Below are 13,586 nucleotides of genomic sequence, written 5' to 3'. Positions count from 1 at the left end.
TTGACAACGCTGGGCGGATTGATTCCAAAATTTGAGAATCTATTTAGAGAATAGCCGGCTAATTCATTTCACTAGTCCGCCGTTAACAAATATAATATAGATTTACTCAAAAGGGGCGCCTCTAGACGAAAAGGTTTGAAAGCCACAGCACTAGAAGATATTAAATTCACAACAATACTTCCGTATAATGATGTGATGATAGGTTTTGATGATGCCAGAGGATTGTTATCTTATCATAATAACAATAAAAATGATACCTTATTATCGCAAATAAATCTTCTTGAACTGGAACATTCTAAATTTAACACTGACGCCTGGACATAATATATAATTGTCAATTAATTTAACATGCTACAAGTGTGTACATCCATAAGTAGCAAACCATTTTTTTTAAACTATAAATAGAAGAAGCCTGTATACATTCTTTCTGTCATATCATCATTATATCGTTATGACACCTTTAAAATTTGCTTCGACTTAAAATTTAGATTTCATTTATATATATCTATACCTACTATAATTTTGAAAATATTTTTGGATGTTTGTATGTACCGTCGCGTCGGTTTTTATTTATAAAAATCCACACGCGCAGTCGGATTTCGACAAAATTTGGAGGGTAGATGGACGCCGACGAGCCGGAGTGCGTGGTGGGTGTCTCGAATTTCAGATTTAATCCGCATCTTCTTCTTCTCCATTCTATTTTCTTTTATTCGTATGGTTCCTATACCATTCATCCGATTGCGATGAAACTTTGGTGAGTTGTTGTGTGCACACCTGCGAAGGTTTCTGAATTAGAAAAACTATCTTCTTCTTTTTCATTTGATGTTCTTTTATTCGTATGGTTCCTATACCATTCATCCGATTGCGATGAAACTTTCGTCAGTTATTGTGCGCACACCTGCGAAGGTTTCTAAATTAGTATTATATAAAATACATAGGTAGTTTGTTTGTTTGCACCATCCAATTTTGAATATTTTACTTCATATTAATACTATTTATAACGTTTGGATATTTTGGAATCGATTTTAATTTAGTGTTCTTTTGTTTGACCTTTACTCCTATTAGAATTATTTTCATATTGCCATATTGTATTACACAGATATTTTAATATTAAAAAAATAATTACTTTTTATTATTTTTTAAATATCTTAGATAAATGTATCCACGAAGCGACCTTGTGCGAAGCCGGGTACTTCAGTTTGTATCATATATATATAATTTATAAATTATTATGAAAGCAATTATTTCATTTCACAAAACACTTGGATTCTCTGATTTTGGTCGATTCTTGCGGTTTAAGGTCGGCAGGGCGAGGCCGTAAGTGAATTACTGAGATCCTTAATTCCTTAATTGATTTCATCAGAGGGTCGTCGCATGGGGCCGGCAGTCCCTTTTTGGGGTCTCGGAGCCTTCCCCCCTAATCTGATTGCTACAGAGTTCACTTCGGTTTCGGGATAGCGGCACGTACTTACCTTCGCACCCCTGAAAGAAATTATCAAACACATTTTAAATTTATTTATGTTCACGAGGTTGCCACGAAAATTATAAACAAAAATCGATAAAAAATAATATAAGTACCTAAAACACTTACAAAATACGTAATAAAAGCAGCCGAAATACAAGGGAAAGACAGTAGAAAATATGTATGTAATTAAATTAGAAATACAGAACAACGGGTATTTTTTTCATTTCGGTGCTGGTAGATGACCGTATAGTATAGGGTCATCTCTTTCCGATAAGAAAGCTCACGGTGAACTGTGCTACGGTGAAATGTAATAAGTAAAATTTACATGTAACCCAAATATCGCCCACGGTGGTCGCGCGGTTTAAGCGTTGGACTATAACGCCGTGGGTCCCAGGTTCGAATCCTGGGTCTGGCATGTACATATATATTGTTTTTCAATTTGTGTGTGAGTCAGGGTATGGACCTAATAGGTTGAGCAAGTGGCTGATATTCATTTCTCGTAAAAACAAAATCTGTTAATACAAACCTCTACTCTGTAGAGGCCCATATGATCCTGTTAGGATCGGACATGGTCGAAAAAAAGAATATCCTGTTCTGCCGAGGATGAGAGTGCGAAAATAAATTTAATATGTATCTGAATTGCCATACGGCCTTATTTCCATCGCCTGGCAAGCCCGTTGAATTGGACGCTGTGCGATTTATATCAGTAGCTCATGTTTTGAAGGTTGATTTGGTGTCAAGGTTCTGAAATTTTCTACATTGTTATAGTAGTTGTTAATTCTTTTACTGTATGGTGAAGTTATTGTAGCGATGAACATAAATCACCGATCTGATCTGTTGGGCACGTGGTCCTTTCAGCGGAGCTGCAAACAAAACAGTAGGTGCATAATATGTCATGAACTACATACTAACTGTCGAATATAATATTGTGCTTGTCAGCCTTTATCTAGCTTGAAATATTCGCATCTGGCGTATACCGTCAAATCTAGCGTTTCTGACATTGCACGCAGATTAAAATTTCTAATGAAAAAGCTTGAATATTATACCGTATATTAGGGAATCTAATCCCGAGCCAAAATTCTGATCCCGGGATTTCGAGATTACAATTTGACAATCCCGGGATTGGCATTTTTTTCCATTGTTTGTATAAAATTTTTATATTTACAAATAACATTGATAAAATTGATCAAAAATAAATCTAGTATAATTCATTCTATTTAAGACATTTATTGTTAATATTGTATACGTTCAATCTTGGAAATACACAAGTTTAATGGAGTAAATAATATTGTAATATAAATAATAATGTGAATTTAATATGAGATTGCTGTTTCTGATAGTAAAGACATAATGAATGGATTAGCGAGATTTAAAATAGTAAAGCAAATAATCATGGCGTACTTATGGCCTTTCCGCTTCATAAATCTAATTAGTCAGCCAAATATGAAATTGCCGTAAAACGTATGATATCATGGTGGAATTACTTTGTTAAAAGTGCGAAGCATTGTTTTTTTCCAATCTTTCTCATTTTTAATAATTTATGTGAAAAAATAAAATGAATCGGCTACCTGCACATGGGTATAAATCAAAATTCATTCAAACTCAGTTTATTTCTAATGTAGTTATTTTTTATTAAAAGTATTTTTTCTGTTATATTTTTGCTTTTATTTTATTTTCCATACAAAATTGATAAAAAAAATCAATCCCGAAATCCCGGGATTATGTTTATCAATCCCGGGATTCATATGTATCGAAAATAGCTCGGGATCCCGGGATTGGAATCCCTACCGTATATCTTACCAATACAATAAAATACTATAAAACAGATAATTAAATTTAGACTCTAGAAGAAGTTGTAAGTAGTTCGATTTTCAAATCAAACGATTGTGTGGTTGTATTAGTAATAGAGTTTAATTATTTTTTCTTCTATTGGCAGCCCCAAAAACAAACTGACGGCTCTGGTTTGAAGACTGCTGCTTTGGTTACATAAATAACTACGAATGCATTTCACGATGTTTTACACAATTATTCACCAAAAAAATAACGGCAACGCATTGATTTTATTCTACAGGTTTTTTATAGCTAACTTTTATTTTCGATTGTCATCATCATCATCAGTCGGGGTCGATTCACTGCTGGATGAAGGCCTCCCCCGGCTCCCTACACTCTTCTAGGTCCCTAGTTCTTTGCTGCCACGTAAATCCACCGAACTTTATGAGATTGTCTATCCAGCGGGTTTTAGGGCGTCCCTGTAGGCGTTCAGTGCCTCTTGGGTACCACTGTATGACGGCATTTATCCAGCGCCGAACGATATGTCCAGCCTATTGCAATTTCATCTCCTTAGAACTCTTTCACGGCAATATGTATTGTGAAATTGAAATCGAATTTAATCTTATGTATTTAACTATTCAAGACTTATTTTGGCAATATCGGGAAATATAATCATGTAGGTATGTAATAGCGTATTGGGTGAATCTGAAATAAATTATAGTAGAATGTCATAATAGAATAGTGTGAAATTCTCTTCAAATACCTACCAGCAGGTCTACTCTTAACGGTTATCGCTTTAGCACGTTTCCGTAATTTGCTTTGTTCCAAATTAGCACGGAAGGTATTCTATACACTAGACTGACTAAACGGTTATCAGCAGCTATCTCTAATTCGTAATACGGGGAAAATTTAGGTTGGTAGATATGTCGGTCGACGGATAAGACCAAACAAATGCTGATAAAGCCGACACAGCGCAATCTAGTCGATAATGAGCCGAACACACGAATTTTGTATTGACACGTCAGACATAATATCAACATATCCTACAATTTTCTTAGTCATGTCATTGCGTTTCAATTTTCAATATGTAAAATTGACGTACCCTGTCTCGTTCTTAAAGTTAGCACGGCCAAGAGAGAAGATATTATCATCGTTTGACAGTTCGGACGGTTAACTGTTTTACTTACCTAATTAACCGCCAGAATGTGTAAAGTGATAAATGTGATATGTTTATCACAATTAGCTCTTTTTTGGTGTTAAGTGATAGTTATGTTAGAATAGCCCTGAGATCCTTCTTGCTTCAATGTCACACATTTACGCTTCATCCATCTCTATAGAAGAAGATTTTGTTCAACATCTTTACGTTAGGTTAGACGTTAGACCAAATTTCATGCTGGCATCGTGAAAGAATAAATTCTTCTTCAATCCTTGATGCCGCGAAAACGATGTTTATAATGAGACGTATTTTTAATTACCACGTTTTTCTTAGCTCGTATTCTTGTTTGTCCGGTGGTTGTTTATCCAGTACAAATCTTGCAATCGATTTTTAACTAACTTCCCGACTAGCTAGACATTTGAAACTTTTGAAATATATCAGAGCACGATGCCAATTCATTCTTTTAATACTTCTAGCAGTCTTTAAGTAGAATAGAATTCATTTTCAGTTAATTCTGTTTTGTATGAAAAGTTATTTCGGAAGAAATCCGTAATCCAATCCACTATTATTAGTTCCCAAGGGGGTGGTCCTAGCAACTTAATTATTAATATATACGTGCGTTACTATGGAAATCAAAATGACATTTCAGTATTCTATATTTATTTTGTTTGTTGCAAAATAGCAAAAAAATGATTTGTTATTTTAATTAAATTATTAATGCATAGAATTGTCAAGTTTATATGATTCAACAGAGAATTTAAAAACGTGGTACTTATACAAAAAGTTCTTTTTATCTTGTAATTATTTTGAGGTAATCTGATAATTTTTTTTATATCTATTTTGATTATTTTCGTTGTCATTATAGCTGACATATTGTTGTGAGTGACAGTTGGAAACACTGAGAATTAATGGTTCTCAGGTTTATCCCTCTTTTGTATCTGTTGCATTTTTCAGACAATTTAATCACCGCGTGAATCTGAAGGTAAAGAGATTAATCGTCGTTTTTTTGGTTCATTTCGCGATATTTGTATGGGTTTTAATGATTTCCTGACGTGTGCGGATGGCATATTCAGCCGAAATGATTAAGTAGGGTGGACCCGGTAACGAGCCGCAGCAAATGTTGCAGGAAATATGTACAAAAAAAATTGACGATGTGGACTTTGGAGTTAATATTTTTTTTAAGTATTAACTTTTTCAGTTTCAGTGAAAGTTGTTTTGTTGTGACTACTAACTGCCTGCGTTAATTTTCAAAGTCAAAGCGATAAGCTATTATCATAAATAATAAACAATATTTGAAAATTGTTAATAGTGTAACGACACGATGGCCGCGCGGTTTAAGCGTCGGCCTATAGCATCGTGGGTCCCAGGTCCGAATCCTGGGTCTGGCAAGTACACATATTGTTTTACAATTTTTGTATGAGTCAGAGTATGGACACGGCGCTGCGTGCGTGGCAGGGGCGATGGACTATTTCTTCCAAGGGCATTTGTTTTTTCCTAATATAAAGTGGCGCATGGAGATTGACTCCAGACCATTGGACTCAGTTCTTAACCGGACACGGTGGTTTTGCCTCCAAGCTCTGTCAGCTTGGCCTAATAGAATCTCCGACTTGCTTATGTGGCGAACTGCAGGATGCTGATCACATCCTCTGGGAGTATCCCTATATGTCAGTTGAAAGGGAAGAGCTTCTCAAGTCGGTTCGACCCTCAGTTGGACCGGTCGGCCATTGGTATCTACGAGGGAAAATTTCTCAGCTTTTAAAAAGTTTGCGGCATTATACGGCGAGCGAGAAGGTCTTTTCTCATCGAGAATTGACCGTAATACATTATATGGAAGTAGGGATCACGCACACTCTAGTGCACGCCAACCAAGGTCTTGGGAAGTTGCTCCTGGGACACTTTCGCTACAAATTTGAACAGCGCCTATCGTTCGTTACGCCACGGTATACGCCTGCATAACGAGTGTGGAGACGTGGCGGGTGGTGGAGGGAAAAGCAAGTCAGAGTATGGATCTAATAGGTTGAGTAAGTGTCTTAATATCCGTTTCTCGTGAAAACAAAATCTGTTCATACAAACCTCCACTCTGTGAAGGCCCATTAATAGGCATATTAGGATCGGGCATGGTCGGAAAATAGTGTAGCGTAAAATGTTTTTATTAATATTTACGTCAAAACCAAACGTACACACAGAATAATTATTGTTTGGGGCTTCCAATATTTCGATACATTTTTTACTTATTTTTATTTTTTATGCGGTGAGAGAGGCAAGTGGTGGGATTAACAAAATATATCAGTTTCCAATTACTTGATTTTACGGGTATATTCATCATACCCAGATACTACGCACTTTTACTCTATCGATAAACACCTGGCCTGCTGGTATGACTAAGTGTGCTCGCCTACAAGTTATTGCGAGCTGTCGCATCCACGAGTGGTTACCGAATGCGCGTGGTAATTATTAGGATCGTTAGTGTCCGTTTGTGTCATCCGCGCTGTTTCGTGTTTCTAGATATGCATCAGAATATTAAATTAAACATTGGATGCCACATATGGTTGGACTGATTCGTCCAGCGGCAACAAGCCCTGCGTGTGGTATAATGCCGAGAGTAGCAGGGCCAACCTGTTGAGAAGGCTCTTTGAGAGTCACATCATCCAGGTCACGTTCCTCAGTCGTAAGGTCCTGACGAAGAATAAATAATATTCCATTCACCCAAATAAATTGTTTTTTTTGTTCTTAGGGGGCGGATCGGGGCCCGAAACCTTCCTCCCCCATGTGTGCGGGCCTTGTCAAAACTATATATATTAGATTAGGCAGTAGATATTAGGTTTAGAGGGCTATTTTTACATTCGTCTTCTTCTTCTTTCACCCTGTCACGCCCAGGAATTGGGGGATATGGCAAGCACAGGTTCGATCCATCGCCAATTGTCGCGCCTCCCGCCATGCCAGGCCTGCAGCGTGTAGATCACTTTTGTAGCACCGCTGCAGGGTGAGGGAGGGCCGGCCACGGCAACAGAACCCTTGATGCTGTGCCACAAGGGTACGAAGTGTCGCACTCTCTGGCGGCATCCGGAACACATGTCCCAGCCACGTAAAGCGTATCTACGTGATTACCTCAATCACTGAGAGCTGCTGTGTTTACCTGCTTAATTAATAATAATGGACTAAAATATTGTAGGTATTATTGAAAACTTGTGACTTGGAAAAATATATTGGCCATGTTATCAATTTCATTAAATAACTAAAATCATGACTAATTAGGTTAGAGTGGTAATTTGATTTGATTTGATTTGACGAGGTTGGAGAAGACCCTCTTTTGAGTTGCTCCGTTCCGGGACCTAATAGGTAGGTACTTGCTCCAGCTCCGCTCAAGAGTCTGCTCCGCTCCGGGTAAAAAGTTTTAATAGGTATTATATTATTATGTATACAAATGTAAAATAAAATGTATGAAATAAGGTTTATTAGTCGTCCTTCTCATTATTAATTCTATTAAATAAAATTACCGGCAGCAAATCGCCTTTCATTATCTGCCTATTCTGTCAAAAAAGTGATTTTATTTATCATTTGGCAGTGTTAACGTATTTAAAATAATTCCTGTACATATTGCAATGTGGCAAATATAGTATTTTCATTGGATTTTAGGTTGAAAATTATATGATTAAAAAAACATCTGTAGCAGTGGAGCACTACAAATTTTCGGTTCTCCGGGTAAAACCCCATTGCTCCACTGCTCCGTGCTCTTGCTCCGAGCTCCGCTCCAACGCTCTGCTAATTACGAAGATTTCCGAAGAATTGATTGCAATAATTATTCTCTCGATGTATGTTCCGCTTTATAAAAAAGGTTGAAAACACTGTTGTAAAAATAATAATAAGTAAATAATATGTTATATTAATTATTATTTCGATGTTTTCCTCAGTTCATAGTAGGTGCCCATATAATATGAAGAGATATGTGCAAGAATTAGTTATTAAATTAAATTGATTTGACCTCAAGTGCAATGAGAATGAATGCTATGCAATTATTTAAAATTAATGCAACTGAATGCAATGCAAGTTGTTATTAAAATCTTTTAGATAAACATATCAATTAATATTAACGTTTAGTAGCTTATAACTGAATGATGCGCGCGGGACATGGACCCCCAATATAAGAAATACACAACAATTATTATTACTAGTCCAACGTGTCATGGATAGTTAACGTGGCCATTTATTTCTTTCCTCAAAACAGGACATCTACTAATTTTTAGGTAATAGTAGGTATATGTGTATTCAAGAAAATGCATATTTCTTCATACTTTTTATTTATGAACGGCCTACATGCGACACGTAGGTCAAAATGGAGATGTTATGGTATTTTCAGAGCATAAGCGTGACATTGCTTATACGTCGTAGATAATCTATTTATATAATTTTGAATCCTTATTATCCTTTATAGGTATTTATTTTAAACATTTAATGACTGCATAGTGTATTTTTATTACATAAAATAGTATTCTTTTAAACCTCTCGATCTAATGTTTTAGAATATAGTCATATTTTAGTACATCCATGTGCAGTGGTGTTAAGATTGTTTAGATTTATTAATTTTTCAACGCATTTATAAAACCATTAGTAAAGTTAACATTATATAGCAGATAATATTATAGAAAACGATTTCTGTTCCGGTTCAGTACAATGTTCAAACACGCGCGATAACATGATCTTACTCCCTACGTCAGTTATCGTTTGTCAATGTATGGCTACGGCCGTATGGTGTAGCTTAACCACTGAGAAATGCCAATTTTTTAAAAAAATACTACCTTATTCTTAGGTTAATAATTATTATAAAACAAATACGTTGCGCATGAGGGCCCATAATGAAAAGAACAGGAACGAACACGTGAAAATAATTAATTTATGTGGTCTTGTACTTTTTTGAAGAACAAAGTAGGTATATTCTGTTTTGATTTCAAATAAGAATGAAAATCTTGGCAGGACTTCTTAAAATTTACTTTGGTAATAAAATTAATATTGCTTTAAGACAGTTTAAGAACTGCGACTTGCAACTGTGTTTTTCGCTCGTCCACAACTTATTCATAAGAGAAAAGACCCTTTCTATCAGTTTCTTTCGATTTTTTGATTTTTCGCGCCTTTTTTTTAAATTTGTTACCGTGCGTTGCTCTCTTTCTGAAAACGGGACATTTCGGCGTCCCGAATCTGTGCTAAGGGACAACGGGATAGGCTACCTAAAGACGGGACGTATGGTCACGTTATGGACAATGCATGTTGAGTTTACTGTCAAACAAGAAATTTTTATTCACGCGTTCAAACTGTGAACTAACCATTCCCTTCAGTGGAGCGATATGAGACTTCCGTTCTCAAATAATAAATTCCCCCAAATTTCTCATTTCATTTTAAATCTTCTGGCGAATCAATTGCGTCACCTGCGTCAAAGAAAATCGCCGCTGCATGCAAGCTGAAGAAAAAGGTGTTGCAATTTGCATTAATTACCAACTTCTAGAAGGACACCCTCTACGATTGAATACCTCCCCGATACGATGAAGACAGTAATTATGGTGGAATCCTAGATTAAATGTTGAATATTCTATAGTTTGTCATTCCTCGTAGGACACGTGGAGTCTGCGGTGTCCGAGCGATGACCCTGATCGGCGAGCGTCGCGGACACGTGTTATAAACATATCGTGGACCCACTCGGCTTCATATCGCATGTTGCATTGATTGTTGCATTATCTCTACATGCATAATTAAACTATTGCCAAGTATTGTAAACTCCCACACATTATGAATACTATTATAAATTTATAACGCTCCCATTATTTTTAATTTAAATTAGATGTTAATACATAAATAGTGTAAAGTGATTTCTCAATGCATCAACATCTCAAAATAAACGACTCTTTCGCCGTTGATAATTTTGTTGTAACTGTTAAAAATTGATAATGTTAACTATTATTTTTTAATGAATAATATCGACTGATGTTACTTTTGATGTAATGAATTGAATTTAAATTCTAATTGAATACAGTTTTTTACTATTCCATTTGAATCATTTTTAGGACCCCATTTTATTCTCTGTGCAATTATTTAATTAATTTATTTATTTAACAAATCTAAATTTAAGACGTTCACAACATGAGATATACATTATAACAAATATTACCCTCACAAGAGAGAAGAAGAAAATATATAGGTATGTATAATAATAAAAAAAATTAAGTGGGTATAATTTTATAGAGTTGTATAATATGTAATTATAATTATTACAATAAGCGATCTGTTTAAACAGCATCTCTTTTGGTTGTGGCAAATTTTAGAGCGAGATAGACAGTTTTGACTGTTTAGGTTTAGATGGCTAACTTGGGAATGGGACAACTGAACGCCAGGACAATTGGGCGTCGCACTGTCAAATGAAATAAATAGACGTTCGTTAGGATTTAATATATAAAGTAGACAAGGAATTTAATCAGTTTAATCAGTTTCTATCTTTCTACTTAGTAGCTTTAGTTCATTTTGATATTTACATAATCTTTTCTATTGCGGATTGAGAATTATCATGCCTGAGGCTTTATATAAAAATAAAAGAACTCTCTTCTCGCTGGAACTTAAACATATGGACCAAATATTAAATAATAGTATAATAATTCAAATATGAATATGTAATAATAATAAATATATATTTTATAAGTAGATACCTATAATTCACGAACATCTATTTATTTTCGAATCTCATTCGATTGCGTGGCGCCCAGTTGTACCGGCGCCGAATCGTCCTAGACCCGCTAACTTATTGTAACTGTTACAATAAGTGCCAACACTTCGATACAGACCTACCCTAGATAGCTGCCGTAGCGTCCGAAAGCAGTCTTGTGCATAGAATAAATGCGCTGATGTTGTAATTAAACTACACTTTCATAACATATTTATTTAGACTTTCGTTTAATAACCAGAGAAAAGCTGTTCTTCGTCTTCTTGGCTAACAACTGTACATATTCTTAATAAAGTAATAATTTATATTTTATAGTGTTGTTTATCATTATTTTCGATAAAGGTTATCATAATTATTTTTATGGTTTATTAAAATGTGTTATAATGATAAGGCGTAAGAATAACATTGTGAACTTGGCAAATTATTGCTTCATCCAAGATAACGTCTTTTTGTTTACGGTAATATTAATTTTTCAAGATGTCAAAATAATATTTTAAAATAATTTATGTATTAATATATTTTTATCAGTGTTTGTATTTGGTAGCACACTTTTTTTAGTGCAAATGAGGTTATCTTATCACGTCTGGGACCTCAGTCTCGCATTCGGTTATGTTACAAGCTATATTTTTTTATATAGTAATACGAGGGCCTATAGATACTTAGGTAATTCAATTTAAAACATTCTTAGTAAAACGTTTGTGGCAGTCATCGGATTCCTGTAACCCAGATCTCAATAATAATAATATTTTTTTTTTAAATATCACGTACCTACAATCAGTCAGTACATATACAATATGATTTAATAATGTATGAGATGGCGGATCTGCAATTTCATATCATTAGATACTAATTAATATTTCAGACTGATTTCAACATATTATTTAATAGTGCGCCGGTCAATAAATAACGGGTCAGAATCGATTGGACCTGTCACTCGATTACAAGTTTCCGTCAAAGTCATATCGCACCGAATTGCCGTTATTCAGCGGGTTGGAGCCAATGACATTAATATGGACGAAGCATCTATAAAATAAAATGACACTCACTTTGTGTCGGGTCTGCCGGATGGCGAAATTCATATTTTAATATCGGTATCCTACGCTCAAATGAACATTCTGCTTGCAAGCGGTCTGGCGACACCGCTGGGTCTGCCCATACAAAATTTCTGACTGTCAGGTTTCGACTCCACCGTTATTATTGTGTTACAAAATGCCAATGTGCCTAGTTAAAAATTGTAAAAAAATCTACTAAACACTCCAAGAAAGATGGGATATCACTTTGCATGTATTAGTATTATTTATTATTTATAAAATGCCATTTTAAGATATTGATGAATGTTTATTCAATGCAATTGAATGACAGGAACCATTGGACAGTCAGTCGCCTGTGATTCGCTGAGCTCACTTGCGTCTAATCTCCGAGAAGTCGTAAGTAACCGAGAATCTGTTTCTAACGCAATGAGTCATGACACTAATACGCCATTACAATAAAGGTTATATTACTATAAATTCTCGAAGCTTGTATCGCATAATGGAAACGGATACATCAATGGTCACGTGACATCTACCTATACATCTGTGAATGACTTTCATGCACAATTTCTCGTGCTCGCCGGGTATGAAGTGAGTCGTCCATTTAATATGTCATTGGTTGGAGCGGACCCTTTTTTGAGTTTCATCTCCGCTCCGGGTAAATTGTTTTAATAGAATGATATTATATTATGTACTTATAAAAATGTTCAAAAATTTAAAAATTAAGTAATTTTGAAATAAGGTTTATTATTCGTCCTTCTCATTATTAATTCTATTAAACAAAGTCCGACAGCATATCGTCTTTCATTATCTGCCTCTTCTGTCAAAAAAGTAAGCTTATTTATCACTCGGCAGCGTTGCCGTAATTCAAATAATTCTAGTGTTTAAATATTTTCATTGGATTTTAGGACGAAAATTTAATAATAAAACTAAACATCCGGAGCAGCGGAGCACTACAAATTTTCGGTGCTCCGGGTAAATCTCCATTGCTATACTACTCCGTGCTCCTGCTCCGAGCTCCGCTCCAATGCTCTTGTTATATTTATTATATTGCATCGATTGCACCCTTGTAGTTATTTGAAACAGTAAATAAATTCTCGCCTCCTCCACCATCACGCACAACTACCACCGTCTTTCATCATCGACACGTTTAATTATCCATTGAACGTTATGAACGCAAGGAGAGGAAGTATTTGTAAATAAAAGTTAAATGGTTTTTGTAAATAATTATTTTAATTATTATTTTATTAGATTATATTACTACATACAAGAAAGTAATGTTATTTTATTATTGTCGAATCTGTGTGAGGTGTCATCTGTGTATAATATATAATATGTATAATATAATATATATTATAATTCAAAATTAAATACACAGATGACACCTCAATATTATTGTATTAAGATTATCATATTTTCAAACCACTTTTTGCCTTGATGAGCTAGTATGTACTGACTTTG

At 35.0% G+C, this 13,586-nt stretch overlaps 1 protein-coding gene across 1 annotated transcript in view; it reads left to right on the top strand.

Annotated features, from left to right (window-relative positions):
• The window catches only part of Eaat1 (Excitatory amino acid transporter 1), a 164,960-nt gene that overhangs the window by 140,546 nt on the left and 10,828 nt on the right, over positions 1-13,586 (top strand). The gene's annotated exons all lie outside the window — the stretch shown is intronic.

Source organism: Rhyacophila brunnea, unplaced genomic scaffold (assembly GCF_057557595.1).
Source record: "Rhyacophila brunnea isolate RB1 unplaced genomic scaffold, BYU_Rbru_1.0 scaffold_16, whole genome shotgun sequence".
NCBI classification, from domain to species: domain Eukaryota; kingdom Metazoa; phylum Arthropoda; class Insecta; order Trichoptera; family Rhyacophilidae; genus Rhyacophila; species Rhyacophila brunnea.
Note: the sequence above shows the minus strand (reverse complement) of the source record. Positions and strands in the feature narration are given on the sequence as shown.